The 27,595-nt window shown below is 46.3% G+C and overlaps 1 protein-coding gene across 1 annotated transcript in view; it reads right to left on the bottom strand.

Moving 5' to 3' along the window:
* Window positions 1-3,567, bottom strand: part of CHGB (chromogranin B) — an 817,086-nt gene extending 813,519 nt beyond the window's left edge. Inside the window, exon 1 of the mRNA XM_050745210.1 lies at window positions 3,558-3,567. The gene's annotated coding sequence lies outside the window, so the exon portion shown is untranslated. The remainder of the gene's footprint in view (window positions 1-3,557) is intronic.
* Window positions 3,568-27,595: the final 24,028 nt, after the last annotated feature.

Raw genomic sequence — 27,595 nt, 5'->3', positions numbered from 1 at the left:
TATCACTATAACTATAAATCTATGTACCTTTTTTTTTTTTTTTTTTGAGACGGAGTTTCGCTCTTGTTGCCCAGGCTGGTGTGTAATGGCACGATCTCGGCTCACTGCAACCTCAGCCTCCCGGGTTCAAGCGATTCTTCTGCCTCAGCCTCCCAAGTAGCTGGGATTACAGGCATGTGCCACCACACCCAACTAAGTTTGTATTTTTACTAGAGATGGATCTTCTCCATGTTGGTCAGGCTGGTCTCGAACTCCTGACCTCAGGTGATCTTCCTGCCTCGGCCTCCCAAAGTGCTGTGATTATAGGTATGAGCCACCATGCCTGGCCAAATCTATGTACCCTTACACGAATATTCATGCCCCCATCTTTCTCTGGCTTCCTGTCCCTACATGTCCATGCCCAGTTCCGCATATGTCTGTCTTTGTGTGCTCTTGATTGCCTCTGCCCTGCTTTAGGCCCCACATAGCCCAGTGATGCTGAGCTGAGGCATTCACTAATAACTAGAATCAAAGTTATCCCCACTCCCAAGCTTTACCATCATTTCTGGTGCATCTAAGGACATGGTCAGCTGACTTTTGAGTATTGAGTACCCCCCGGACAATGACTCCATTGCCATTCACGTGGAAATGGGGCATTGTTCGCTCCTAGAAAATAAGGAAAAACAAACAAACAAACAGAAGATTCTATACATCTTCTGAGAAGCCTATTTCTTTTATTCTGCCACATTTGTTTCAGAGCAACCAAAAAAAGAAAAAAAGAAAAAAAGTTAGTCAGGAGTGGTGTGGTGCTATTCCGGAGGCTGAGGTGAGAGGATCACTTGAGCCCAGCGGGTGGAGACTATAGTGAGCCTTAATCGCACCACTGTACTCCAGCCTGAGCAACAGTGAGACCTTGTCTCAAAAGGAGAATAAAGAACCAACCAACAAACAAAATCTGCCTGGTTATTTGCACAGGGTAAACAAAAATTCTTTTATGCAAATATTTGTTAGGTCTTCACCCTCTCAATAATTAAATACTGCTTTCCACTTATACATGAATTAGTGGAACCATGTAGTGAAAGGAGGCCACCTGTCACCTGCCACAGCTCTTAGCTCATCTGGATCAGGAATATGGCAGAGTAGGTAAGCTGGGCAGTGCTTTCTCACCAATAAGACTCCTGGGTGATCAAGACAACTTCCGGGTTCTCTTCCTGGCTTAGTCACTCTTCCGGTTCTCTATTTCTGCATTACAAATGGCCCCAACGCTTCATGAGTGGACAGTTGAATTTTGTGTCTTATGGTTCTGCAAGTTCACTGGGCTCAGCTCAGCAGTTCTCATGTGGGATCTCTCAGGTGATTGTTGCCAGATATTGGTTAGTGCTACAGTTAGCACAGGACTCAATTGTATGCAAATACAAGATGGCTCCTTTATGTGGCTGGTGGGTGATGCTAATTGGCTGCTGAGAACTCAGCTGGGACAATCAACTGGAGAGTTTATGCATGGCCTTTCCAAGTGGCTCAGGAGTCCACTTAGCATGGGGGCTGGGGTCTGAGAAGGAGTATCTCGAGAGCAAAGTTCCAAGACAGCTAGATGAGACCTGCAAGGCTTCTTAACGCTGTGCCCTGGAAGACACAAGATGTCCCTTCCACTCTTTTTTTTTTTTTTTTTTTTTTTTTTGAGGCGGAGTCTCACTCTGTCGCCCAGGCTGGAGTGCAGTGGCGTGATCTCGGCTCACTGCAAGCTCCGCCTCCCGGGTTCCCGCCATTCTCCTGCCTCAGCCTCCCGAGTAGCTGGGACTACAGGCGCCGCCACCACGCCCGGCTAATTTTTTTGTATTTTTAGTGGAGACGGGGTTTCATTGTGTTAGCCAGGATGGTCTCGATCTCCTGACCTCGTGATCCGCCCGTCTGGGCCTCCCAAAGTGCTGGGATTACAGGCTTGAGCCACCGCGCTCGGCCGTCCCTTCCACTCTTAAGTCACTAAAGTCAGTCCCAATTCAAAGAAAAGGGAATTTGCTGGGCGCAGTGGCTCACACCTGTAATCTCAGCACTTTGGGAGGCCGAGGCAGGCAGATCACTTGAGGCCAGGAGTTCAAGACCAGCCTGGCCAACGTGGTGAAACCCTGTCTCTCCTAAAAATACAAACAGCCAGATGTGGTGGTGCATGCATGTAATGCCAGCCACCTGGGTGGCTGAGGCACAAGAATCGCTTGAATCCTGGAGGCGGAGGTTGCAGTGAGCCGAGATGGTGCCACGGCACTCCAGCCTGGGTTACAAAGGGAGACTGTCTCACAAAGAAAGGAAAGGAAAGGAAGGGGAGAGGAGGGGAGGGGAGGGGAGGGGAGGGGAGGGGAGGGGAGGGAAAAGGGAAAGGAAAGGAAGGAAAGGAAAAAGTGGAGAGGAAAGGAAAGGGACTTAGACTCAGGAAAGGAAAGGAAAGGTAAGGAAAGGAAAGGAAAGGAGAAAGGGAAAGGAAAGGAAGGAAAGGAAAAAGTGGAGAGGAGAGGAGAGGAGAGGAAAGGAAAGGGACTTAGACTCTACCCCTTGAATTGCATTGCAGCATTCATCTATGGGGAGGGAAGGAAATGTCAGTGTCTGCCCTCTTCAGAGATAGTTTTACCTTGGTCATTTACTGAGTGACAGATCACAAACAACCATGCAATGAACAAGTACATCTTGAGCTCCTGCCTCACACAGGCCTCCAGGAAGTGTTGTGGAGCACCAAAATGCATAAAATGTGGTTTCTTGACAATTAGGAGTTTTTGAGGGTTGAAGAAGTGAGAATGGTGGAATTGAGAAGGGGTGTTTCTTTCTCAGAGTCTGGAAGCCACCTCACAGGAACAAAAGAAAGCTGACCACAAACACCTACCAGCATCCCATGGGTACATGATGGGAGGCATCAGTGGGAGGAGTCGCAAGGGAGGACTCAGTTCAAGGCTTCCAGAAAGAAGAGGAACGCAGGCGTCACCACCTGACTGAGGTTGGTGCCTCTAATTTGAGATAAGTATCTTAAGAGGGCTAAACTGAAAATGTCCTAGGAATAAGTACGTCAGCATGAAATGACTCTGATTGTAAAATGCAGCAGAGAGCTTCTCCTACTAAGAGCAGGATATGTGGAGGGAATGCTCTGTATGCCTAGAGGAGCAGGCCAAAGGAATTCCAGCTGCCCTCTACCCACTATGCAACTCCTCCTGTGAATGGTGAGAATGGTGCCGACCACTCCCCATGGCCCCACCTCTGTTCCTGAGGGTAGGAGGATTCCTGTCCCCTTCGTACCATCCTTGGTACTGAGAGCGATGCTGAAGAGACTGGGATGCTCATATTCTCACAAAGGGACTGCAGGGTGGTACAGATGGCTGGATGCCCAGTACTACATCCATTCTCCCCTTTTTCTTTAGTAATAGAACCACTGAACCTTAGCTGGATGAGTAATAAAACCACTGGATAATCTTGGCCTAACATGGTGATCTGATTTGGCTCTGTGTCCCCACCCAAACCTCACCTTGAATTGTAATCCCTGTAATTCCCATGTGTCAAGGGCGGGACCAGGTGGAGGTAATTGGATGATGGGCTGGTTTCCCCCATGCTGTTCTTGTGATAATGAGTGGCTCTCATGAGATCTGATGGTTTTATAAGCATCTGGCATTTTCCCTGCTTGCACTCACTCTCTCCTGGCATGCTGTAAAGAAAGTGCCTGCTTCTCCTTTGCCTTCCACCATGACTGTAAGTTTCCTGAGGCCTCCCTAGCAATGCAGAACTGTGAGTCAATTAAACCTCTTTTCTTTATAAATTATCCAATCTCAGATATTTCTTCATAGCAGTGTGAGAACAGACTAATACGCACAGCCATTAATAGAAAAACTACGTTTCCCGGCATGCCATCTAACTAGGTATGGTCATGTGACTAGGCTCTGGCCAATGGAACACAGGTGGAAGTTGTTGGCGAAAACGCCATAAAACGGGAACAGCTGCAATATCAGCTGCAGGATATTATTTTACCTTTCCACCTGCCTGGGACCTGGATGTGGAACTGCAGTGTGAACTTTGCAACCTTGAAGAGAACAACCTTGATAATGGATGGTGAAGCAAGAAAGAGGAGCCTGAGGCTGGGTGCAGTGGCTCACACCTGTAATCCCAGCACTTTGGGAGGTTAGGGCAGGCAGATTGCTTGAACCCAGGAGTTTGAGACCAGCCTGGATAACATAGTGAGACTCCATGTCTTGTCTCTACAAAAAATAAAAAAAAAAAAGCCAGGTCTGGTGGTGCATGCCTGTACTCCCAGCTACTACCAGGAGGTGGAGGTTGCAGTGAGTCATGATTGTGCCACGGCACTTCAGCCTGGGCAACAGAGTGAGACTCTGTGTCTTAAAAAAAAAAAAAAAAAAAAAAAAGGGGGGTGGGTAGTGGGGAGGCCAGGTGCGGTGGCTCGCGCCTTAATCCCAGCACTTTGGGAGGCCAAGGCCGGTGGATTATGAGGTCAAGAGTTCGAGACCAGCCTGGCCAACATAGTGAAACCCTGTCTCTACTAAAAATACAAAAATTAGCTGGGTGTGGTGGCGCGCACCTGTAGTCCCAGCTACTCAGGAGGCTGAGGCAGGAGAATCACTTGAACCCGGGAGGCAGAGGTTGCGGTGAGCCAAGACAGCACCATCGCACTCCAGCCTGGGTGACAGAGCAAGACCCTGTCTTAAAAAAAAAAAAAAAAAAAAAAAAAAACAGGAGCCTAAGCACTGTTGACATTGTGGCATATTCATCTGCAGCATGGTGGGCAGTTCTAGGACACCTGACGTGTTCCCACTGCAGAAACCGCACGGGTTTCTCCAGCACCACTGAAGCTTGCTCAGCCCGTGTAGAGTAGCCTGGACATACTGGGGCTTTATTTTCCTGAGGACAACCCTCAACCAGTGAGTGCCAGGGATCCGTGGGTAACTGCCCACCTGTTTTCCCCCCTCTCACCAGATAATTCTGAAGCATCTTCTACCCAACTCTGCAGAGGGTCCCTGCAGGACTGAGCCTGGTACCCGCAGTGATAATATGCACTTCAGTGCACCTTTTCTTGGCTTTCCACCCTGCCCTTTCTCACTTCTCCACTACTTGGAATCCTTTCCAAACAAACTACCCATACCTGAAATCTACTTTTACATAAACCCAAGCTAAGATGGTGAAATATTGCTTCATTTTGAAGTCAGTGGGATCAATTAAAACCTTAAAGAGGGATTTAGATGTATGTGGATTGGCAGCTGAGGACCCCAGGGGTGGGGACCAGAGACTGGAAACAGATGAGTCGGGGGATGAACACCCTCATGTCTGTGAGGGATGATGAGCATTAACCCGGGTCAGGAAAGTTCTGTCTGACCCAAGGGACATTCAAGGTGTGACCTCGTGAATCACAGGTGTGAATAACCAGAAGGAAGATCCTTGGATATGTTTGGGGTTTTGACTTTTTTGTTTTTGAGACGGAGTCTCTCTCGCTCTATTGCCTAGGCTGGAATGCAGCGGCACGATCTCACTGCAACCTCTGCTCCCCGGGTTCAAGCTATTCTCCTGCCTTCAGCCTCCCGAGTAGCTGGGACTGCAGGCATACACCACCACACCCAACTAATTTGTTTTTGTATTTTTAGTACAAACGGGGTTTCACCATGTTGGCCAGGCTGGTCTCAAACTCCTGACTTCAGATGTTCCTCTCACCTCAGCCTTCCAAAGTGCTGGGATTACAGGCGTGAGCCACTGTGCCTGGCCAACATTTTTGTTTTTTAAAAAACGTTCTCTTTCCTCCACTCCCTAGTTTTGCCTTTTCTGGGATGCTCCAGAACTCTAGGAGGACAAACAAGTCCTTCATGTCCCACATTAGGGGAAGGCAGCATCCTCCAAAGAAGAGTGACTCACCCTGACCAGCTGGCAGAGAAGCCTAAGGCCAGGTCCTGGGACGTGGAGAGCCAGTCCCAGCCTGGTCCGGAAGGAGGCGTGCCAGGGTGGCAATGATGCATCACCCACGTGGTTTACTGGCCTTGACTAACCTGACCATGACTTAGCAAAGCTGTGAGGTTTCCCAGTCTGGACCAATATGGGTGTGTGGGTAGAATACAGCCAGCAAGGGGAGGCGAAGGCCTGAGCAGCATGTCAAAACCAGGAACTTGTGGCCTCTTTCCCCGTCACCACAGCCCCTCTCCACCCTTCCTCACATCTGTCCCTGCTTCCCCGGTCATCCCAGGGACGGGGGTCTCCAGTGCAGCCCACTCCTCATCATGGTATTACTCCAGTACAGCTCCAATCTGACCTACAGTTGCGGTGTTTGGCATAGCAGGGGCATGATCCCTACTACCTACAACCAGTGAGTCACAGCCCTTTGGTCCAGTCTGTGCACTAGTCACTTCCTGTCCATCATGTGAGCTCCCACAGAACCCGGGTCCTGCCCCAGAGCCCAGGCATTAGACAGGCCTTGGCCTTAATCCGGTTGTCTCAGAGGCATCCCGTATGTGTCCAGGACACCTGGGAAGCTGGTGGTGGTGAGGAATGAAGTGCAGTAGGGGGCGTCTGCTCTGGCCCCCTGGCCTCCTGCAAGCCAGGAAAACAGGCCCCACTCACAGCCACTTCTCCCCTGCTGGCTAGTCTCAAACAGATCACTAGAAGGACTTTGCTGCCCATAACAACAAGGGTCACTGGTGAAAACAAGTAGCTCAGGGAGGTGGATCATGGAAATCACAGAAGCAGAGATTTCTCTGTTCTCATCCCCTAAATCACCAGTGCCCCTGCTCCTGACAATTGGTCACCTCTCAGCCAACATCTGAGCCTGTGGTGTCCCTTCCTAGTGACAGAGTTCATGATACTCATGGATTATTTCAACGTGTTGGGAAGTTAGTCTTTTTTTTTTTTTTTTTTTTTTTTTAAAGAGATGGGATCTGGCCATGTTGCCTAGGCCCATCTCAAACTCAAGCTCAAGTGATCTTTCCCACCTCGGCCTCCCAAAGTACTGGGATCACAGGTGTGAGCCACCACACCTGGCTGAGGAAGTTAGTCTTTAGAATGAGACTAAACCTGCTTTCCTATATTTTTCATCTTTTCATGTGCTTATTGGATATTTGCATTTCATTCATGAAAAAAATGATATCTTTTCGGTTTTTGTTTTTTTAATAGAGATGAGGTCTCCATTTGTTGGCCCAGGCTGGCCTCAAAACTCCTAAGCTCAAGTGATCCTCCCACCTCAGCCTCCCAAAGTGCTGGGATTACAGGCATGAGCCACCACACCTGGCTGTTGGTATTTTTTAAATCTGTTCAAGTATCTGTACTTTGGTTTTCTTTCTTACTACAAATGCTATGTTTGTTCTCAATTCTTTTTTTTCTTTGATCACCTTTTTCAAAAATGTCCATTTTATTATTTTTCCTTCATTGAATTAGCATTTGGTTTGATTGATAAAATTTATTATTGAGTTTTCACTTGATTTATTTTTGTTTTCATCTTTAATAATTTTTGCTTATACTTCCTTTGGACTTATTTTGCTATTACTTGTCAGCCTCCTAGGTAGAAAATTTAATTTACATAATGTCAGTCTTTTTTTTTTTTTTTTTTTTTTGAGATGGAGTTCGCTCTTGTTGCCCAGGCTGGAGTGCAATGGCGTGATCTCGGCTCACTGCAACCTCCGCCTCCCGGGTTCAAGCGATTCTCCTGCCTTAGCCTCCCAAGTATCTGGGATTACACCTATGCCCCACCACACCCAGCTAATTTTGTATTTTTAGTAGAGACGGGGTTTCTCCATGTTGGTCAGGTTGGTCTCGAACTCTCGAACTCAGGTGATCCACCTGCCTCGGTTTCCTAAAGTGCTGGGATTACAGGCGTGAGCCACTGCGCCCGCCCTGATAATGTTTTTGTTTTTGTTGTTTTTGAGATGGAATCTTGCTCTGTTGCCCAGGCTGGAGTGTCGTGGTGCAATCTCAGCACACTGCAACCTCCACCTCCTAGGTTCAAGTGATTCTCCTGCCTCAGCTTCCCAAGTAGCTGGGACTACAGGTGTGCACAACCACACCTGGTTGATTTTTGTATTTTTAGTAGAGACAGGGTTTCACCATGTTGGCCAGGCTGGTCTCCAACCCCTGACCTTAGATGATCTACCTGCTTTCAGCCTCCCAAAATGCTGGGATTATAGATGTGCACCACCGCACCTGGCCAGTCTTTCTTGTTTCGTTATCTGTGAACCTGTGGGCATGCATTTTCCTAAGTACCACTTTGGCCACATTTTCCAGATTTTGTCATACAGCTCTCTAATCATGTTTTTTTCCTGGGTTGTAATTTGTGTTTTTATTTCCCCTTGGAACCAAGAATCATTTAGAAAGCTTTTATAAACATTTCCAAGTTAACAAATTTTGGGATAATTTTTTGGATTTTTTAATAAATTCTATTTCACTGTGGTCAGAGAATACACACGTATGTGTACACCTATATGTATATGCAGCTTGTATGACTTTTCACTTTTCTGTAACTTTAATCCACCTGTCTCAGGTCTGTTCTCTGATCCCCCTCAAAGAAAGCTTAGTTCCTTTTTCACAGGGTGTGCCATTAAATATTTCATAGCAGGCCGGGCACGATGGCTCACACCTGTAATCTCAGTACTCTGGGAGGCCGAGTTGGGTAGACCACTTGAGGTTAGGAGTTCGAAACCAGCCTGGCCAATATGGTGAAACCCCATCTCCACCAAAAAATACAAACATTAGCCAGGTGTGGTGGTGCACACCTATAATCCCAGCTACTCAGTAGGCTGAGGCAGGAGAATCACTTGAAACCGGGAGGCGGAGGTTGCAGTAAGCTGAGATCATGCCATTGTACTCCAGCCTGGGTGATAGAGTGAGACTTCGTCTCAAAAAAAAAAAAAAATTCATAGCAGCTACTTAGTGATTCCTGTTGAGGGGGGTGGAGGAGGATTATGCATTCCTTCCCTGGAGACTTTTGGTCCTCTGGGACCTTCTTAAGCACTCAGATCCACCAGCCTCCCTTCCTCCTCCCCATTTACTGTGTTGAGACAGGACAGGAAAAGTTGCTCTAAGTTAGACATTCACAGTAGGACAGCCGTGGTCAGCCTTCACTGTCCTGGGGTCCATCTCTGAAGACACTGGAGTCTTTCAGTATCCCTCCCTCATAACTTATGAAACCAATATGGTGCTCAGAATGCAGGGAGCAGAGCATCTCCTCTCTTTGTCGCTGGAGACTATACTTCTCTTTATATGCTTCAAAGCTAGTATTGTCTTTTTCATAGCTCAGTCCATAAACTAAAGTCCCAAGTCAGTGTTTCCCACATTGTGTTCCATAGAATACCAGCTCTGTAGACATCAATAGGTAATATACAGTTCTGTTTAGGGACTGCTGATTTTTTATTTATTTATTTATTTATTTTTGAGACAGGGTCTCACTCTGTTTCCCAGGCTGGAATGCAGTGGCACGATCAGGGCTCACTGCAGCCTTGAACTCCCGGGCTCAAGTGATCCTCTCACCTCAGCCTCCTGAGTAGCTGGGAGTACAAGCATGCACCACCACGCCCGGCTAATTTTTTGTATTTTTGTTTTTAGTAGAGACAGGGTTTCACCATGTTGCCTAGTCTAGTCTTGAACTCCTGGACTCAAGCAATCGGCCTGCCTTGGCCTTTCAAAGTGCTGGGATTACAGGTGTGAGTCACTGTGCCTGGCCCATTGTATTGTCTTTTGTGTCTTGTCTTTTTCAGTTAACATTTTGTTTCTCAGATTCATCCACACATAGCTAGAGTTTTGTCATATCCATTATTGTGTAGCATTTCATTATGAATATACCAAAATTTATCAATCTTCCTTTTGAGGGACATTTGAGTTTTCAACTTGGGGTTATTACATGCAGTGCGTCTATCCATGGGTCTTGGTACACATGAGAATGATTACTGGGTTATAGAGTGTATGTGTCTTCAGTTGTACTGATAATACCAGATAGTTTCCCAAAGCCATATCAGTTCATGTTCAGACACTTTGGGAGGCTGAGGCAGGCAGATCACTTGAGCTCAGGAGTTCAAGACCAGCCTGGCTAACCAGGTGAAACCCTATCTCTACTGAAAATATAAAAATTAGCTGGGCATGGTGGTGTATTCCCATAATCCCAGCTACTCAGGAGGCTGACGCAGAAGAATTGCTTGAACCTGGGAGGTAGAGGTTGCAGTGAGCTGAGATTGTGCCACTGCACTCCAACCTGGGCGACAGAGCGAGACTCCATCTCAAAAAAAAAAAAAAAAGAAAAAAGACAATACACTGTACATTGTATGATTCTAGTCCATACATTTCAAAAATAGAAAAACCTATATTATTTGGTGATGTGTACACAGGTGCTAAAACTATTCTTTTTTTAAAGGCAAGGAAACAGGGCTGGGTGCAGTGTCTCACACCTGTAATCCCAGCACTTTGGGAGGCCAAGGTGGGAGGATTGCTTGAGGCCAGAGTTCAAGACTAGCCTGAACAATATAGCAAGAAGTCATCACTACAGAAGATTTTAAAAATTAGCTGGCTGGGAGCAGTAACTCATGCCTGTAATCCCCAGCACTTTGGGAGGCCAAGGTGGGTGGATTACCTGAGGTCAGGAGTTTGAGACCAGTCTGGCCAACATGATGAAACCCCATCTTTACTAAAAATACAAAAATTAGCCAGGCATGGTAGTGGTTGCTGGTAATTCCAGCTACTCAGGAGGCTGAGGCAGGAGAACTGCTTGAACCCGGGAGGTGGAGGTTGCAGTGAGCTAAGGTTGTGCCACTCTACTCCAGCCTGGGCGACAGAGCAAGACTCTGTCTCAAAGTCCTGGGCTCAAGTGATCTACCCACAGGCGTGGATTATAGGCATGGGCCACTTTGCCCAGCCTAAAACATGCATATATTTCTAATTCCATATAGCAAGTTGATTCTAACAGAATGTTTTCATTGATTTTTTTTTTTTTTTTGAGACAGAGTTTCACTCTTGTCAACCAGGCTGGAGTGCAATAGCGTGATTGATTTTACTTGTTCCATCATTCTGGATCACAGAGATTGCCCTAAACCTTGGTGTTATCATCTCTCTCTCTGTTTTTTTAGAGGCAGTGTCTCACTATGTTGCCCAGGCTGGTCTTAAGCAATCCTCCTGCCTTGGCCCCTCAAAGTGCTGGGATTACAGGTGTGAGCCACCGTGCCCAGCCATTATTATCTCAACTACTGATTGTTCCTTCAAGCTTAGAGTCATTTACAATTCGATAAACATTTCTTCCATTTTTTTCATTGATCATGCCACTGCACTCTAGCCTGGGTGACAGAGCAAGACCCTGTGTCAAAAAAAAAAGAAAACAATGTCGTAAGTCAGGCTCCCTAGAAGCAGAGCCTGAGGCAGGGATTCAGCTGCACATGATGTCTTCAGGGAGTGCTCCCGGGAGAAGGGAAGCCACATGCAGCAGAGGAAGAAGCTGAGCAAAGATGTCGTTTTCATCTAGAATCTAGCCTTAGCATAATCCCACAGAGAGCTCAGAAGTATGAACAGCATCACAGTGTTGGTCTCACTCTGGGGCAAGAGGACCAGCCTTTATGCAACAGAGTCACACAGCACTGGTTGCAGGCTGCTGGGGGTGGGTAACCTCCCAGGCAAGGCGACCCTAGTTGGCCAAAAATAACTCTCTGGAAAATGGGGCAGTTGTGAGTCATTATCAACCATCACCCCCTGCAGCTGGGGGAAAGATGCACCAGGCAGCCGTATGAGCTTAATTGTCCTCCAAAATGTCATATGTAGAAACCCTAACCTCCAGTGCCTCAGAATGTGACTCTGAGACAGGGCTTTTGAAGAGGTAATTAACTTAAAATGAGGCTGTTAGGTTGGCCCCTAATCCAATCTGACTGATATCCTCATAAGAAGAGGAATTAGGACGCACAGAGAGACACCAGGAATACACATGCACAGAAGAAAGAGCATTTGAGGACACAGAGAGACTATGGCCATTTGCAAGCCAAGGAGAGAGACTCAGAAGAAACCAATCCTGCACGTGCCTCGATCTTGGACTTCTAGCCTCCAGAGCTATGAGAAAACACATTTCTGTTGTCTAAGCCAAAGCTTGTGGTACTTTATGGTAGCTTGAGCTGACTGAGACAGCAGATAAACAGAGTCTGGATGGCACCAATGACATCCAGTACATCTTTTTTTTTTTTTTTTTTTTTTTGAGACGGAGTCTCACTCTATCATCCAGGCTGGAGTGCAATGGTGTGATCTTGGCTCACCACAATCCCCACCTCCCGGGTCCAAGTGATTATCCTGCCTCAGCTTCCTGAGTAGCTGAAATTACAGGTGTGAACCACCATGACCAGCTAATTTTTGTATTTTTAGCAGAGACAGGGTTTCACCATGATGGCCAGGCTGCCCCGATTTTTTTGTATTTTTAGTAGACACAAGGTTTCACCATGTTGGCCAGGCTAGTCTCAAACTCCTGACCTCAGGTGATCTGCCTGCCTTGGCCTCCCAAAGTGCTGGCATTACAGGCATGGGCCACCGCGTCCAGCCTCCACTACATCTTCATGTATGCTCTCCATCCAAATCATCTCTCCTTTCCTTCCCCACCTCCTCCCAAACACAGCTCATTTAAATCTGTCTGCCCTCTCTTCATGGGGAGCTACCGTGCCAATTACAGGAACCAGCTAATCTCCTGTATCAGCTGCCTGCCCCAGACAGGAGCCAACCAGTTTTCCCAGCCTCCTTTCAGCACTTTTGACCTCTCAATGAAAAGAGTGCCAATGGGCGAGGAATGGTCTTTTGGTTGAAATGAGCCATAAACCATCAGATAATTGCACAGGTTTCTGTATCTCCGCCTTTAATCCACCATTGAGACCCAGTTCTGACTTAGGGGCGCTATGTGTCCTTGCCCAGTCTGCAAAGAGCTTAAGAATTGTTGCCATGATCCCCATGGAGGGGCAGAGTGTCACAAAGGGAAGGAGACAGAGTTGGCTAAACTTTCTGAGGTGAGATCTTTAGTTTATTAAATCATTAAGGTTAATTTTCTTTCCAATGTTGGATTTTTCTTGTTGAACACTAACTCTGTTGATCCAGTTTCCACCTAACAGTGGGAATTCTGCAGCCTTCCAGTTGGCTGAACAAGTAGTGGACACCAAGTTTGTTAAGTTTAGGGTTGGTAAGTTTGAGTAAGAACTTTGGCTTTTTATCTGGGTGAAATCGGGAGCCATTGGTGAATGTAATAGTTTGCTAGGGCTGTCATAACAAAGTACCCCAGACGGGGTGGCTTAAACAACTGAAACTAATTTTCTTGCCATTCTGGAGGCTTAAAGTCCAAGACCAAGATGTCAGCAGGGTTGGTTTCTCCTCAGCCCTCTTTCCTTGGCTTGTAGAGATGGCAGTGTTCTTCTATAACTTCACACGATCTTACCTTTATGTGTGGCGTCCAATTTCCTTCTTTTTTTTTTTTTTTTTTTTTTTTTTTTTGAGGTAGAGTCTCACTCTGGCTGGAGTGAAGTGGCATGATCTTGGTTTACTGCAACCTCTACCTCCTGGGTTCAAGCAATTCTCCTGCTTCAGCCTCCAGAGTAGCTGGGATTACAGGCGCCTACCACCACGCCCAGCTAGTTTTTGTATTTTTAGTAGACACGGGGGTTTCACCACGTTGGCCAGGCTGGTCTCGAACTCCTGACCTCAAGTGATCCACCTGCCTTGGCCTCCCAAAGTGCTGGGATTACGGGCGTGAGCCACTGTGCCTGGCCTCTTCTTTTTTTTCACTGTAGCCTCGACCTCCAGGGCTCAAGTGATTCCCCCACCTCAGCCTCCCAAATAGCTGGTGGGACTACAGGTGCGCACCACCACGCCTGGCTAATTTTGTTGTTGTTGTTGTTGTTGTTGTTGTTGTTGTTGTTGTTGAAACGGAGTCTCGCTGTGTCTCCCAGGCTGGAGTGCAGTGGCCGGATCTCAGCTCACTGCAAGCTCCGCCTCCCGGGTTCACGCCATTCTCCCGCCTCAGCCTCCGAGTAGCTGGGACTACAGGCGCCCGCCACCGCGCCCGGCTAGTTTTTTGTATTTTTAGTAGAGACGGGGTTTCACCATGTTAGCCAGGATGGTCTCGATATCCTGACCTCGTGATCCACCCGCCTCGGCCTCCCAAAGTGCTGGGATTACAGGCTTGAGCCGCCGCGACCGGCCCTGGCTAATTTTTATATTTTTTTATAGAGTCGAGGTTTTGCTATGTTGCCCAGGCTGGTCTCAAACTGCTGGGCTCTAGCGATCTGCCCACCTTGGCCTCCCAAAGTGCTGGGATTACAGGCATGAGCCATTGCACCTGGCCTCAATTTTCCTCTTCTAATGAACGCATAAGTCATAATGTGTTAAACCCCACCCTAATGACCTCATTTTAATGTAATTGCCTCTTTGAAGACTCTATCCCCAAATACAGTTACATTTTGAGGTACTGGGGCTTAGAACTTCAACATATGAACTGAATTGGAGGGGGACACAATTCAGCCTGTAACAGAGGGTTTTGGACAGAAGAAGGACTTTGTAATGTCTTATCTGACTTGTTTTGCTCTGTTGCCCGGGCTGGAGTGCAGTGGCATGATCACAGCTCATTGCAGCCTTGAAATCCTGGCTCAAGCAATCTTTCTGCCTCGACGTCCAAGAGCACTGGAATTACAGGTGCGAGTCACCATGCCTGGCTGTCATCTGACTTTTTTAAAGGACCACTTAGGTTGTTGGGTAAGAAGGCAAGAGTATCAGAGCAGGGCCCACCAGGAGATGACTGCAATAATCCAGAGGAGAGAAGAGGGTGTCTTGAGTAGGGAGATAGCAGTGATAATACGCAGATAATAAGGGGAATCAGATCCTAAAATATATATATAGATACATTTTTTTTTGGAGACTGATATATATATCCATTGAGGTCAGGAGTTCAAGACCAGTCTGGCCAACATGGTGAAACCATGTCTCTACTAAAAATACAAAAATTAGCCGGGCATGGTGGTGGCCACCTGTAATCTCAGCTACTTGGGAGGCTGAGGCAGGAGAATCACTTGAACCCAGGAGGCAGAGGTTGCAGTGAGCCAAGATCAGGTCACTGCACTCTGGGCTGGGGGACTGAGTGAGACTCCATCTCAAAATCCCAGCTACTTAGGAAGCTGAGGTGGAAGGATCACTTGAGCCCGGGAGGCCAAGACTGCAGGTGAACCGAGATTGCATCACTGCATTTCAGCCTGGGCGACAGGAGACTGTCTCAAAATAAAACACACACACACACACACACACACACACACACACAAATAAAGGCAATGCATTAATCTGGGTGGAAATGAGACGCATGTTATTTAGGAATGTGAGGTAGCCATCCAGTGGTGTTTAACAGATGTTTGTACAGCCAACTTTCCAGAAAAAATTTGCATATGTATTAATATATACATTTATTACAAATTTCTCTGATATAAGGGATATATGGTATACAATTTACAGATGATAAAATACATTTATTTCTCTTTTTTCCTTTTCCTTTTTTTTTTTTTTTGACATAACGTCTGTCGCCTAGGCTGAAACGCAGTGGCACAATCTCGGTTCACTGCAGTCTTTTTTTTTTTTTTTTTTGAGACGGAGTTTTACTCTTGTTGCCCAAGCTGGAGAACAATGGTGCGATCTCGGCTCACCACAACCTCCGCCTCCCAGGTTCAAGCGATTCTCCTGCCTCAGCCTCCTAAGTAGCTGGGATTACAGGCATGCGCCACCACACCAGGCTAATTTTGTGTTTTTAGTAGAAATAGGGTTTCTCCGTGTTGATCATGGCTGGTCTCAAACTCCTGACCTCAGGTGATCCGCCCGCCTTGGCCTCCCAAAGTGCTGGGATTACAGGCGTGAGCCACCGCGCCCAGCCTGCAGTCTTGACTTCCTGGGCTCAAGTGATTCTCCCACCTCAGCCTCCTAGTAGCTGGGACTACAGGCACGCCACCACCACACCCAGCTAATTTTTTTTTTTTTCTTTTTTTTTGGAGAGATGTGGTTTCACTGGTCTGGAACTCCTGGGCTCAAGTGATCTACCCACGGGCGTGGATTACAGGCATGAGCCACCTTGCCCAGCCTAAAACATACATATATTTCTAATTCCATATAGCAAGTTGATTCTAACAGAATGTTTTCATTGATTTTTTTTTTTTTTTTTTTTTTTTTGAGACAGAGTTTCACTCTTGTCAGCCAGGCTGGAGTGCAATAGCATAATCTTGGCTCACTGCAATCTCCGCCTCCCAGGTTCAAGCAATTCTCCTGCCTCAGCCTCCCAAATAGCTGGGATTAGCCGAGATCGCACCACTGCACTCCAGTCTGCGCAACCGGAAACACTGTCTCAAAAAAAAAAAAAAAAAAAAAAAAACTAGTGAAAATGTTAATAAAAGTATGTCATATCTATAGCTGTAGCCTTTGCATTGGAATAGCATGAACAAACATTTGAGGAAATGTTCTTCCAGTGTTCATAATCTATTTTTTACAGCAAAGAAGTTCTCCTACCTCTGATTAACAAGTGAAGTTCTGAAATATATCTTTCTTGTTTTACTTTGTCTTCTTTGATAACATACATGAAAATATCAACCAACATTCATGTTAGATACCAGAGTTCAGCAAAAATCAGTGAAAGTGGCCAGGCACAATGGCTCATGCCTGTAATCTCATCACTTTGGGAGGCCAAGGTGGGCAGATCACTTGAGGAGTTCAAGACCAGGCTGGCCAACATGGTTAAACCGCGTCTCTACTAAAAATACAAAAATTAGCCAGGAGTGTTGGTGTGCGCCTGTAATCCCAGCTACTTGGGAGGCTGAGGCAGGAGAATTGCTTGAACCCAGGAGGCAGAGGTTGCAGTGAGCCAAGATCATGCCACTGGACTCCAGACTGGGCAATAGAGCAAGACTCTGTCTCAGAAAAAAAATAAATAAATTAAATTAAATTAAATTAAAAAGCTGGGTGTAGTGGCTCATGTCTGTAATCCCAGCACTTTGGGAGGCCAAGGTGGGCAGATCATAAGATCAGGAATTTGAGAACAGCCTGGCCAATATGGTGAAACCCCGTCTCTACCAAAAATACAAAAATTAGCTGGGCTTAGTGGTGGGCACCTGTAATCCCAGCTCAGCAGTGAGCTGAGATCGCGCCACTGCACTCCAGCCTGGGTGACAGAGTGAGACTCCATCTCAAAAAAAAAAAATAAATAAATAAATAAATATATATATATATATAAAAAAAAAAAAATAAATAAAAATAATAAAAAATAAAAATACAAAAATTAACTGGGCATGGTGGCGGGCACCTGTAATCCCAGCTCAGCAGTGAGCTGAGATCGTGCCACTGCACTCCAGCCTGGGTGACAGAGTGAGAGTCTGTCTCAAAAAAAATAAAAAGTAGGCCAGGCGCGATGGCTCAAGCCTGTAATCCCAGCACTTTGGGAGGCCGAGATGGGCAGATCACAAGGTCAGGAGATCGAGACCATCCTGGCTAACATGATGAAACCCCGTCTCTACTAAAAAATACAAAAAACGGCCGGGCGCGGTGGCTCAAGCCTGTAATCCCAGCACTTTGGGAGGCCGAGACGGGCGGATCACGAGGTCAGGAGATCGAGACCATCCTGGCTAACATGGTGAAACCCCGTCTCTACTAAAAAATACAAAAAACTAGCCGGGTGAGGTGGCGGGCGCCTGTAGTCCCAGCTACTCGAGAGGCTGAGGCAGGAGAATGGCGTGAACCCGGGAGGCGGAGCTTGCTGTGAGCCGAGATCCCAGCCACTGCACTCCAGCCTGGGTGACAGAGCGAGACTCCGTCTCAAAAAAAAGAATTAAAAAAAAAAAAAAATAAATAAAAAATACAAAAAACTAGCTGGGCGAGGTGGCGGGCGCCTGCAGTCCCAGCTACTTGGGAGGCTGAGGCAGGAGAATGGCGTGAACCCGGGAGGTAGAGTTTGCAGTGAGCTGAGATCCGGCCACTGCACTCCAGCCTGGGCGACAGAGCGAGATTCCGTCTCATAAATAAATAAATAAATAAATAAATAAATAAATATAAATTAAAATATTTCCCAAGCCCAGGGAGCTTATTCTTAGAGAAGGGGGAAGGATAATGGGGTGAGCAGGCATTCCAAAAAGTATTACAGCACCCTTGGAAGACAAGGAAAAACTCTGAGTCCTTTTAAACGCAAGCTGAATGTCACACATGGAGAGATGACTGAGATGAAAGGACGGCAGGATAAATTAGAGGAAAGTTGGATGATATCAAAAAGGATTGGAGGAAAACTAAAATTCAAGAATAGCGTTAAAATCCATTTTGGAGGATGACCTTTAAAAAAGTTTGCCTGGAATGCAATAAAAAAGAACAGAGTAATAGACAAAGAGGATCATAGCAGGCAGAGAACACAGAGCTGGGTCAGCGACACAGTGGAAATATCCCTTCTCTCTTTTCTTGACATTATTTTGGTTTTGTTGGAGGTGAGGCTGGTGTTAGAGAGGCCAAATTTTGATGATGATGAAAAAGCCAAGGGAATCAGGGGTTTAGGCTCCAACATCCTTATTCCACTGAACCACCCGCAACTGCTTATCCCTAGACATTTCATTATGTGAGCTAAATAAACACCTATTTTAAGCAACTGGTGTCTGAGGTTTCTGAAACATGAATTTCAGAAAATTCACGTTCCCTGAAACCCCTGATATGCTAGCATGCATATAATCAATGTTTCTCAGGCGAAATCAGAACAAAAAGGATTAGTCCTAATAATTGAAACTATAAGAGAATAAAATTATCCTGAGATAAAGAAATATGCAGATCAAAGAGCTTACTGTCTCCTGAATGAAATTAGAAGATCTACATTTAAACATGATTCACTGAGTTGGGCGGATCACTTGAGGTCAGGAGTCTGAGACCAGCCTGGCCACCATGGTGAAACCCCATCTCTACTAAAAATACAAAAATTAGCTGGGTGTGGTTGCACTCGCCTCTAGTGCCAGCTACTCCGGAGGCTGAGGCAGGAGAATTGCTTGAACCTGGGAGGCGGAGGTTGCTGAGATGGCATCACTACATTCCAGCTTGGGTGACAGAGCAAGACTCCGTCTCAAAAAAACAAGCAAACAAACATAAAGACCATTCAGCAAAGTATCTAAACTGTGAGGGAAAAATCATGAACTCCTGATAGGATCCATGTAGAAAAGATGGGAAAATCAAGAAAGAAATATATATAAGCCTGCCTTAATAGCAGCATGTACAAGAGTTTTATGGGGTAAAATATTGTGACTCAAGGATTTTATATCCAGTGTATATTTCATGTGTAAGGGCAAAAGAACATTCTCAGATATTCAAGGGCTAAAAAAAAAAGTCTGTCATATCTAGCATGTAGTAAAATACTATACAGGACTGGCAGGCGGATCACTTGAGGTCAGGAGTTTGAGACCAGCCCCGGCAATATGGTGAAACCCCATCTTTACTAAAAATACAAAAATTAGCCAGGTGTGGTGGTGTGTGCCTATAATCCCAGCTACTCGGGAGGCTGAGACAGGAGAATTGCTTGAACTCAGGAGGTGGAGGTTGCAGTGAGCAGAGATTGCACCCCTGCACTCCAGCCTGGGAGACAGAGTGACTCTGTCTCAAAGAAACAAACAAAAATTATGCACTTTTTTTTAAAACATGGAAATTTTTAAGGTAAAAATATGGAAAGATTCCCAAGATACATACTGTTACATGAGAAGAAGCAGCAGAACAGTCTGTACATCATGCTACTGTAAGAGTTAAAATCGGGGGGAAGCAAGAATCTGTATTAATATTAGCTTGTTTATTCATAAAGAAAGGAAGTGAAACATAAGATACTAAGAATTGTGGTTAATGGTTGTTGGAAAGATGGGAGACAAGGCTGGGAAGAAGGTTGACTAATTCTTCACATATTTTGGTGTGACTTTTGAAGCACGTAAAAGCATTACCCATTTGGGCCGGGTGCAGTGGCTCAGCCTGTAATCCCAACACTTTGGGAGGCCAAGCAAGGTGGATTACCTGAGATCAGGAGATCAGCCTAACCAATATGGCAAAACCTCGTCTCTACAAAAACTATAAAAAATGGCCGGGCGCGGTGGCTCAAGCCTGTAATCCCAGCACTTTGGGAGGCCGAGACGGGTGGATCACGAGGTCAGGAGATCGAGACCATCCTGGCTAACACGGTGAAACCCTGTCTCTACTAAAAAATACAAAAAAACTAGCCGGGCGAGGTGGCGGTCGCCTGTAGTCCCAACTACTCGGGAGGCTGAGGCAAGAGAATGGCGTAAACCCGGGAGGCGGAGCTTGCAGTGAGCCGAGATTGCGCCACTGCACTCCAGCCTGGGCGACAGAGCAAGACTCTGTCTCAAAAAAAAAAAAAAAAACTATAAAAAATTAGCTGGGCATGGTGGTGTGCGTCTGTAGTCCCAGCTACTCAGGAGGCTGAGGCATGAGAATTGCTTGAACCTGGGAGGCAGAGGTTGTAGGAGTGGAGTTTGCACCACTGCACACCAGCCTGGGCAACAGAGTGAGACTCTGTCTCAAAAAAACAAAAGTATTCCCCATTCAAAGATTAAACTCGAAATACTGTATATTTTTATTTTTAATTTATTTTTATTTTTGTTTTTTATTTGCATTACCCATTCAAAAATTAAACTTGAAATACTATTTTTTTATTTATTTTTTATTTTTTAGAGACAGGATCTCACTGTGTTGCCCAGGCTGCTGTGCAATGGCTTAAAATAAGTGTGAGTGTGTGTGTGTGTGTTTTGGAGACAGAGTCTTGCTCTGTCACTCACTCTGGTGTGCAGTGGTGTGATTCCAGCTCACTGCAACCTTGAACTCCTGAGCTTAAGGGATCCTTGCACTGCCTCAGCCTCCCATGTAGCTAGGACAAGCAGTCTTCCTGCCTCGGCCTCCCGAAGTACTGAAATTATACGGATAAGCTACCACACCCAGCAAATATATATATATACACATACACACATGCACACACTATTGGAATGCTGAGAGGTGGGAGGAACTCTTGACCCCAGAAGGTTGAGGCGACAGTGAGCCATGACTCAAAAATGTTTTAAAAATTATATTACTGGCCGGGCGCGGTGGCTCAAGCCTGTAATCCCAGCACTTTGGGAGGCCGAGATGGGCGGATCACGAGGTCAGGAGATCGAGACCATCCTGGCTAACACGGTGAAACCCCGTTTCTACTAAGAAATACAAAAAATAGCCGGGCGAGGTGGCAGCGCCTGTAGTCCCAGCTACTCGGGAGGCTGAGGCCGGAGAATGGCGTGAACCCGGGAGGCGGAGCTTGCAGTGAGCTGAGATCCGGCCACTGCACTCCAGCCTGGGTGACAGCGCGAGACTCCGTCTCAAAAAAAAAAAAAAAAAAAAAAAAAAAAAAAAAAATATTACTATAGTTGTATATTGTAGTTATATACATATAGTTATATCATTTATTTAACATCTGCCTGCAAAAAGTGGTGGCAGGCGTGGTGGCGGGCGCCTATAATCCCAGCTACTCGGGAGGCTGAGACAAGAGAATCGCTTGAACCCGTGAGGAGGAGGTTGCAGTGAGCCGAGATTGTGCCATTGCACCCCAGCCTGAGTGACTCCGTCTCAAAAAAAAAAAAAAAAATTATCCGGGAGTGGTGGCACGTGTCTGTAGTCCCAGCTACTTGAGAGGTTGAGGCAGGAGAATCGCTTGATCGCTTGAACCTGGGAGGTGGAGGCTGCAGTCAGCTGAGATGTCACCACTGCACTCCAGCCTGGGGCACAGAGCAAGACTCCATCTCAAAAAAAAAAAAAAAAAAAAAAAAAAAAAAATATATATATATATATATATATATATATATACACCAACTGGCTGAAAGAGGAAGCAAAATATGACTCTGAGAAATGGGGAAGTCAAGGTATAGAGTGGGTTGGAGCACACAGTCAAAGTCGAAAATCACAATTATTGTAGAGCTGATTTCAATACTCAATGCCAACATAAAAAAATTCTTGAATGAATACTCCACATCACTTTCAGGGTGGATTTTTCTGTTTTCGCAAGAATGTCATTGGGATTTTTGATAAAGACTATGTGACATCTATAGATCACTTTGGGTAGTATTGACATCTTAACAATATGAAGTCTTTCAATCCATAAACATAGAGTTTCTTTCCATTTATTTTTGTCTTTTAAAATTGCTTTCAGCAATGTTTTGTAGTTTTCATTGCACAAATCTTTCGATGAATATTTTATTCCTTTTTTTTTTTTTTTCTTTTTGAGACAGAGTTTCGTTCTTGTCGCCCAGGCTGTAGTGCAATGACGCGATCTCAGCTTACCACAACCTCCACCTACTGGGTTGGAGTGATTCTCCTGCTTCAGCCTCCCAAGTATCTGGGATTACAGGCATGTGCCACCATGCCCGGTTAATTTTGTATTTTTAGTAGAGAAAGGGTTTCTCCATGTTGGTCAGGCTGGTCTCGAACTTCCAACCTCAGGTGATCCACCTGCCTCAGCCTCCCAAAGTGCTGGGATTACAGGTGTGAGACACCACGCCCAGCCATATTTTGTTCTTTTTATGCTGTTATAAATGGAATTATTTTCTTAATTTTATATATAGTAACACAACTGATGTTCATGTATTGCTTTTGTGTCCTGCTGCTTTGCCAAATTTGTTTAGTAGTTCCAAAGGGTTTTTTTTGTGGAATCTTTAGGGTTTTCTATGTATCAGATCATATAATCTTTGAATAATAATTTTCCTTCTTTCTTTCCAATTTGGATACATTTAATTTCTTTCTTTTTTCTTTTCTTTCTATTCCCTCCTTTTCCTTCTTTTCTTTCCTTTTCTTCCTTTTGCCTAATTGCTCTATCTAGAAATTCCAGGACTATGTGGTATAGAAGTGGTGAAAGTGGGCATTCTTACCTTGTTCCTGATCTTAGAGGAAAAAGTTTGTCTTGCATCATTGAGTATGATTTAACTATGGGGTTTTCATATATGTCTATTATATTGTGGTGGTTTTCTTCTATTTCTAGTTTGCTGCATTTTTTTTTAACCATGAAAGTGTGTTGAACTTTTTCAAAAGCTTTTTCTGCACTGATTAAGATGATCATGTGGTTTTTGTTCGTCATTCTGTTACTGTTGTGTATTATACTTTCTGATTCTGGGGTTGATTTTAAAGCATTCATTCCTCCAAACACACTCCCAGGTTTAGGTCTCTTACCTCTGCATGTATTTAGGAAAAAGACATAATATGACCAACTTCCCAACTATTAGACCATGTTTGGGATAAACTGTATTTTGTTATGGTGCCTTATTTATTTATGAGACGGAGTCTTGCTGTGTCGCCCAGGCTGGAGTGCAGTGGCGTGATCTCGGCTCACTGCAACCTCCGCCTCCCAGGTTCAAGTGATTCTCCTGCCTCAGCCTCCTGAGTAGCTGGGATTACAGGTATGCACCACCACATCTGGCTAATTTTTATATGTTTAGTAGAGATGAGGTTTCACCGTGTTGGCCAGGCTCGTCTCGAACTCCTGACCTCAGGTGATCTGCCCTCCTTGGCCTCCCAAAGTGCTGGGATTACAGGCGTGAGCCACCAAGCCCGGCCTGGTGCCTTCTTTTAAATACTTTTTTTTTTTTTTTCCCGAGATGGAGTCTTGCTCTGTCGCCCAGGCTGGAATACAGTGGCGTGATCTCAGCTCACTGCAACCTCCACCTCCTGGGTTCAAGCAATTCTCTGCCTCAGCCTCCCGAGTAGCTGGGATTACAGGTGTCCACCACCACATCTGGCTAATTTTTGTATTTTTGGTAGAGAAGGGGTTTCACCATCTTGGCCAGGCTTGTCTTGAACCCCTAACTTCGTGATCCACCCGCCTCGGCCTCCCAAAGTGCTGGGATTACAGGCGTGAGCCACCGCACCTGGACCTTTTAAATAATTTTATGCTGCATACCATATTCAGCCTTTAGTATTTAGTAGCAGATGAATTCTTACTTTGTTGTTGCGTGCCCTGGAGAGCATAGTTCCTTGGAGACTCCAAAGGAAGATTTTTCCAGGAAGGTCTTCTGGGAAGGGGCCTCCTCCAAGAAGGGAGTGAGGAAGGAGGTGGATTGAGTCAATGCGCTTTTCCTCTATCTGGTCAGAGTTCCTGAAGGTATCTTTTTTCTGAACTTGGGTGGGGTTTGCCATGGGGTAGGGGAAAAGAGAAATGATTCTGACACGTACAAGAAAACGCTCCTTTGTGGGGCGCAGGGGCAGGAGCTGCTTCCAGAAGGACCCAACAAAGACTTGTAGGGAACGTTTAAATTTATCTGTGTGGGGCCGGACATGGTGGTTTATGCCTGTAATCCCGGCGCTTTGGGAGGCCAAAGTAGGTAGATCACCTGAGGTCAGGATTTTGAGAGCAGCCTGGACAACATGGTGAAACCCCGTCTCTACTAAAATTACAAAGTTAGCCCGGTGTGGTGGCACATGCCTGTAATCCCAGTTACTTGGGAGGCTCTGGCAGAAGAACCTCTTGAACCTGGGAGGGGGAGACTGCAGTGAGCCGAGATGCACCACTGTACTCCAGCCTGGACGACCAGAGCGAAGCTCCGTCTCAAAATAAATAAATATCTGTGTGAACTAGCACTTGAGAGACTGCAGCAGCCTCAGGCAGTTTTCAGCCCTGTGCACACAATGAAATTACCTAAAGGGCTTAAAAAAAAAGATGGAAGCCTGGGTCCCACCCCAGAGGCTCTGAGGGAAGTGACCTGTAGTGCAGTTTTTAACCATCCACAGGTGTTCGTAATGCAGCGCCAAGGTTGGGTAATGAAGAGCTGACGTTGATTGAGAGCTGACTCTGTGCCAAGCTCCATTCTCCAAGTTTTACTTCACAATAACCTTATGAGACAGGTCTACTGTTATCCTTCATAGAGAGCCATTGAGGCACAAAGAGGTTAAGTGCTGGCCAGGGACACCCAGTTCATAAGGGGTATTCTCTCCACTTGAACTTCAGAGCCCATGCCCCTTACCACAATGCTGTGCCAGCAAGGGTTGCATGCCAGGCCGTGCCATGATCCTGCCCCAATTACCCCTGGGGAAGAGAGATGAGCCAAAACCTAAAGGGCGGGAGCAGCTGGGCATGGTGGCTCACGCCTGTAACCCCAGCACTACGAGGGGCCGAAGCAGGAATATCACTTGAGCCCAGGAGTTCAAGACTAGCCTGGGCAACATAGCAAGACTCTATCTCTACAAAAAAAAAAAAAAAAAAAAAAAAAGTTTTTAATTAGCCAGGTGTGGCAGAGTGTGCCTGTAGTCCTAGCTCCTCAGGAGGCTGAGATGGGAGGATCGCTTGAGCCCAGGAGGTCAAGGATGCAGTGAGCCGTGGTTGTGTCACTGCACTCCAGCCTGAACAACAGAGTGAAAACTTGTTTAAAAAAATTAGAAATAAAAGCAGGAACATCTCCATCTCTATCAAACTGGTCCAGGCACCGAGGACATTGCTGATGAGCACAAAAGGGAACACAGGAGTCTGTTTTAAGCTCCTGATGCCAATGCCTCCATGAGCAGCCCAGATGTGAACACTGTACCCTGAGTGAACTGCCTCCTAGAGATGTCTGGGTGACCCTAGATCCCTTGGCTCCTCTTCAGCCCCTCCTGATTCTCATCAATGTTTGTTGCCTCCCAATCCAAAGAGCACATGGAATTCATGACGTGTAGTTTCTTACACGGGCCTGCAGGGTAGGAGACATCAACAATGCCCCAGCAAATCGAATATGCAAGCCAGAGCCTGTGATCCTACAGAGAACTGAAGCAGTTATTTTTCCCAGTCTCCTGGGGAATGTGAGAGTCGTTCAGTGTCGTCCTCACCCCAGCTGAGGATTCCTGGGGAGCCAGAAGGAAGCTGGGAATATAAAACGCTGGTGGCCCACCCACTCCCCAGCCAATGTGAAAATAAGTCCTAAGAGAAAAAGGGAAGCCGGGTGCTGTGGCTCATGCCTGTAATCCCAGCACTTTGGGAGGCCAAGGCAGGAGGATAACTTGAGCTCAGGAGTTCGAGACCAGCCTGGGCAACACAGTGAGACCTCAACTCTACAGAAAATTAGAAAATTAGCTGGGTGTAGTGGTATGTGCCTGTAGTACCAGCTACTAGGGAGGCTGAGGTGGGAGCATCCCCTGAGCCCTGGAGATCAAGGCTGCAGTGAGCTCTGATCATGCCACCATACTCCAGCACTCCAGAGTGAGACCCTGTCTCAATAAATAAATAAATAAATAAATAAATAAATAAATAAATAAAATGGAAAGCATAGAAGGCAAGAGAAAAAGAAAATAAACAGAACAAGATTATAGCTCAAAGTCCCCCAATGTCAGATCAAGAGTTTAAAAGTGAGTAATCAGGCTGGGTGTGGTGACTCATGCCTGTAATCTCAGCACTTTGGGAGGCCAAGGCGAGTGGGTCACCTGAGGTCGGGAGTTCGAGACCAGCCTCACCAACATGGAGAAACCCCGTCTCTACTAAAAATACAAAATTAGGCCGGGCACGGTGGCTCATCTGTAATCCCAGCACTTTGGGAGTCCGAGGCGGGCAGATCACGAGGTCAGGAGTTCGAGACCAGTCTGGCCAACATAGGGAAACCCCGTCTCTACTAAAAATACAAAAAAAAAATTAGCCGGGCATGGTGCCTTGTGCCTGTAATCCCAGCTACTCGGGAGGCTGAGGCAGGAGAATCACGTGAACACGGGAGGAGGCTGCAGTGAGTCGAGATAGCGCCATTGCACTCCAACCCAGGCGACGGTGTGAGACACTCAAAAAAAAAATTAGCTGGGCATGGTCGTGGGCACCTGTAATCCCAGCTACTCAGGAGGCTGAGGCAGGAGAATCGATTGAACCCGTGAGGTGGAGATTGCAGTGAGCTGAGAGCGCGCCACTGCACTCCAGCCTGGGCAACAAGAGTGAAGCTCCGTCTCGAAAAAAAAGAAAGAGTAATAAAGTGAGAAGCACAATGAACCAAGGGTTTACAAATGTTTAAAAGACTAAAACTGAAATGAAACATCTGTGATGAAAAGTTATGCATAACCAGCCTGGCCAACATGGTGAAACCCCGTCTCTACTAAAATACAAATATTAGCTAGGCCTGGTGGCGCGCGCCTGTAATCCCAGCTACTGGGGAGGCTGAGGCAGGAGATCTCTTGAACCTGGGAGGCAGAGGTTGCAGTGAGCCGAGATTGTACCACTGCACTCCAGCACCACTGCACTCCAGCCTGGGAGAGCGAGACTCTGTCTCAAAAAAAAAAAAAAAAAAAAAAAAGTTACGCATTAAAAGATCATCACTGAGGAGGTTAAATAGGATAGAGAGTTTAAAAAAAAAAAAAATCCTGCTAGCAGCAGCTGGGGAGAGACTCTTGAAAGAGGGTTTCTAGGACACGCCAAGCTTCTAGCAAGTCCTAAAATAGGCAGGAAACCCGCAGGCACTGTCAGCATCTGCAGGCTCCAACACTGTGAACCTTCACGCAGGGTCCTCTGGGCTGGGGCCTTCACTTCCATCTCAGGAGCCCTGGGGCAGAATTTTCTGGAAGGCTGCTTCTTTAAGCGGGGCCCTGGAACCAGCTGCATCCCAACACAGAAGCTTGTGAGGCTTGTAGATTCTCCGGCCACACCCCAGGCCACTGAGTCAGCATCTGC

Source organism: Macaca thibetana, chromosome 10 (assembly GCF_024542745.1).
Source record: "Macaca thibetana thibetana isolate TM-01 chromosome 10, ASM2454274v1, whole genome shotgun sequence".
NCBI lineage: Eukaryota > Metazoa > Chordata > Mammalia > Primates > Cercopithecidae > Macaca > Macaca thibetana.
This window is presented reverse-complemented; position numbering and strand designations above follow the sequence as displayed.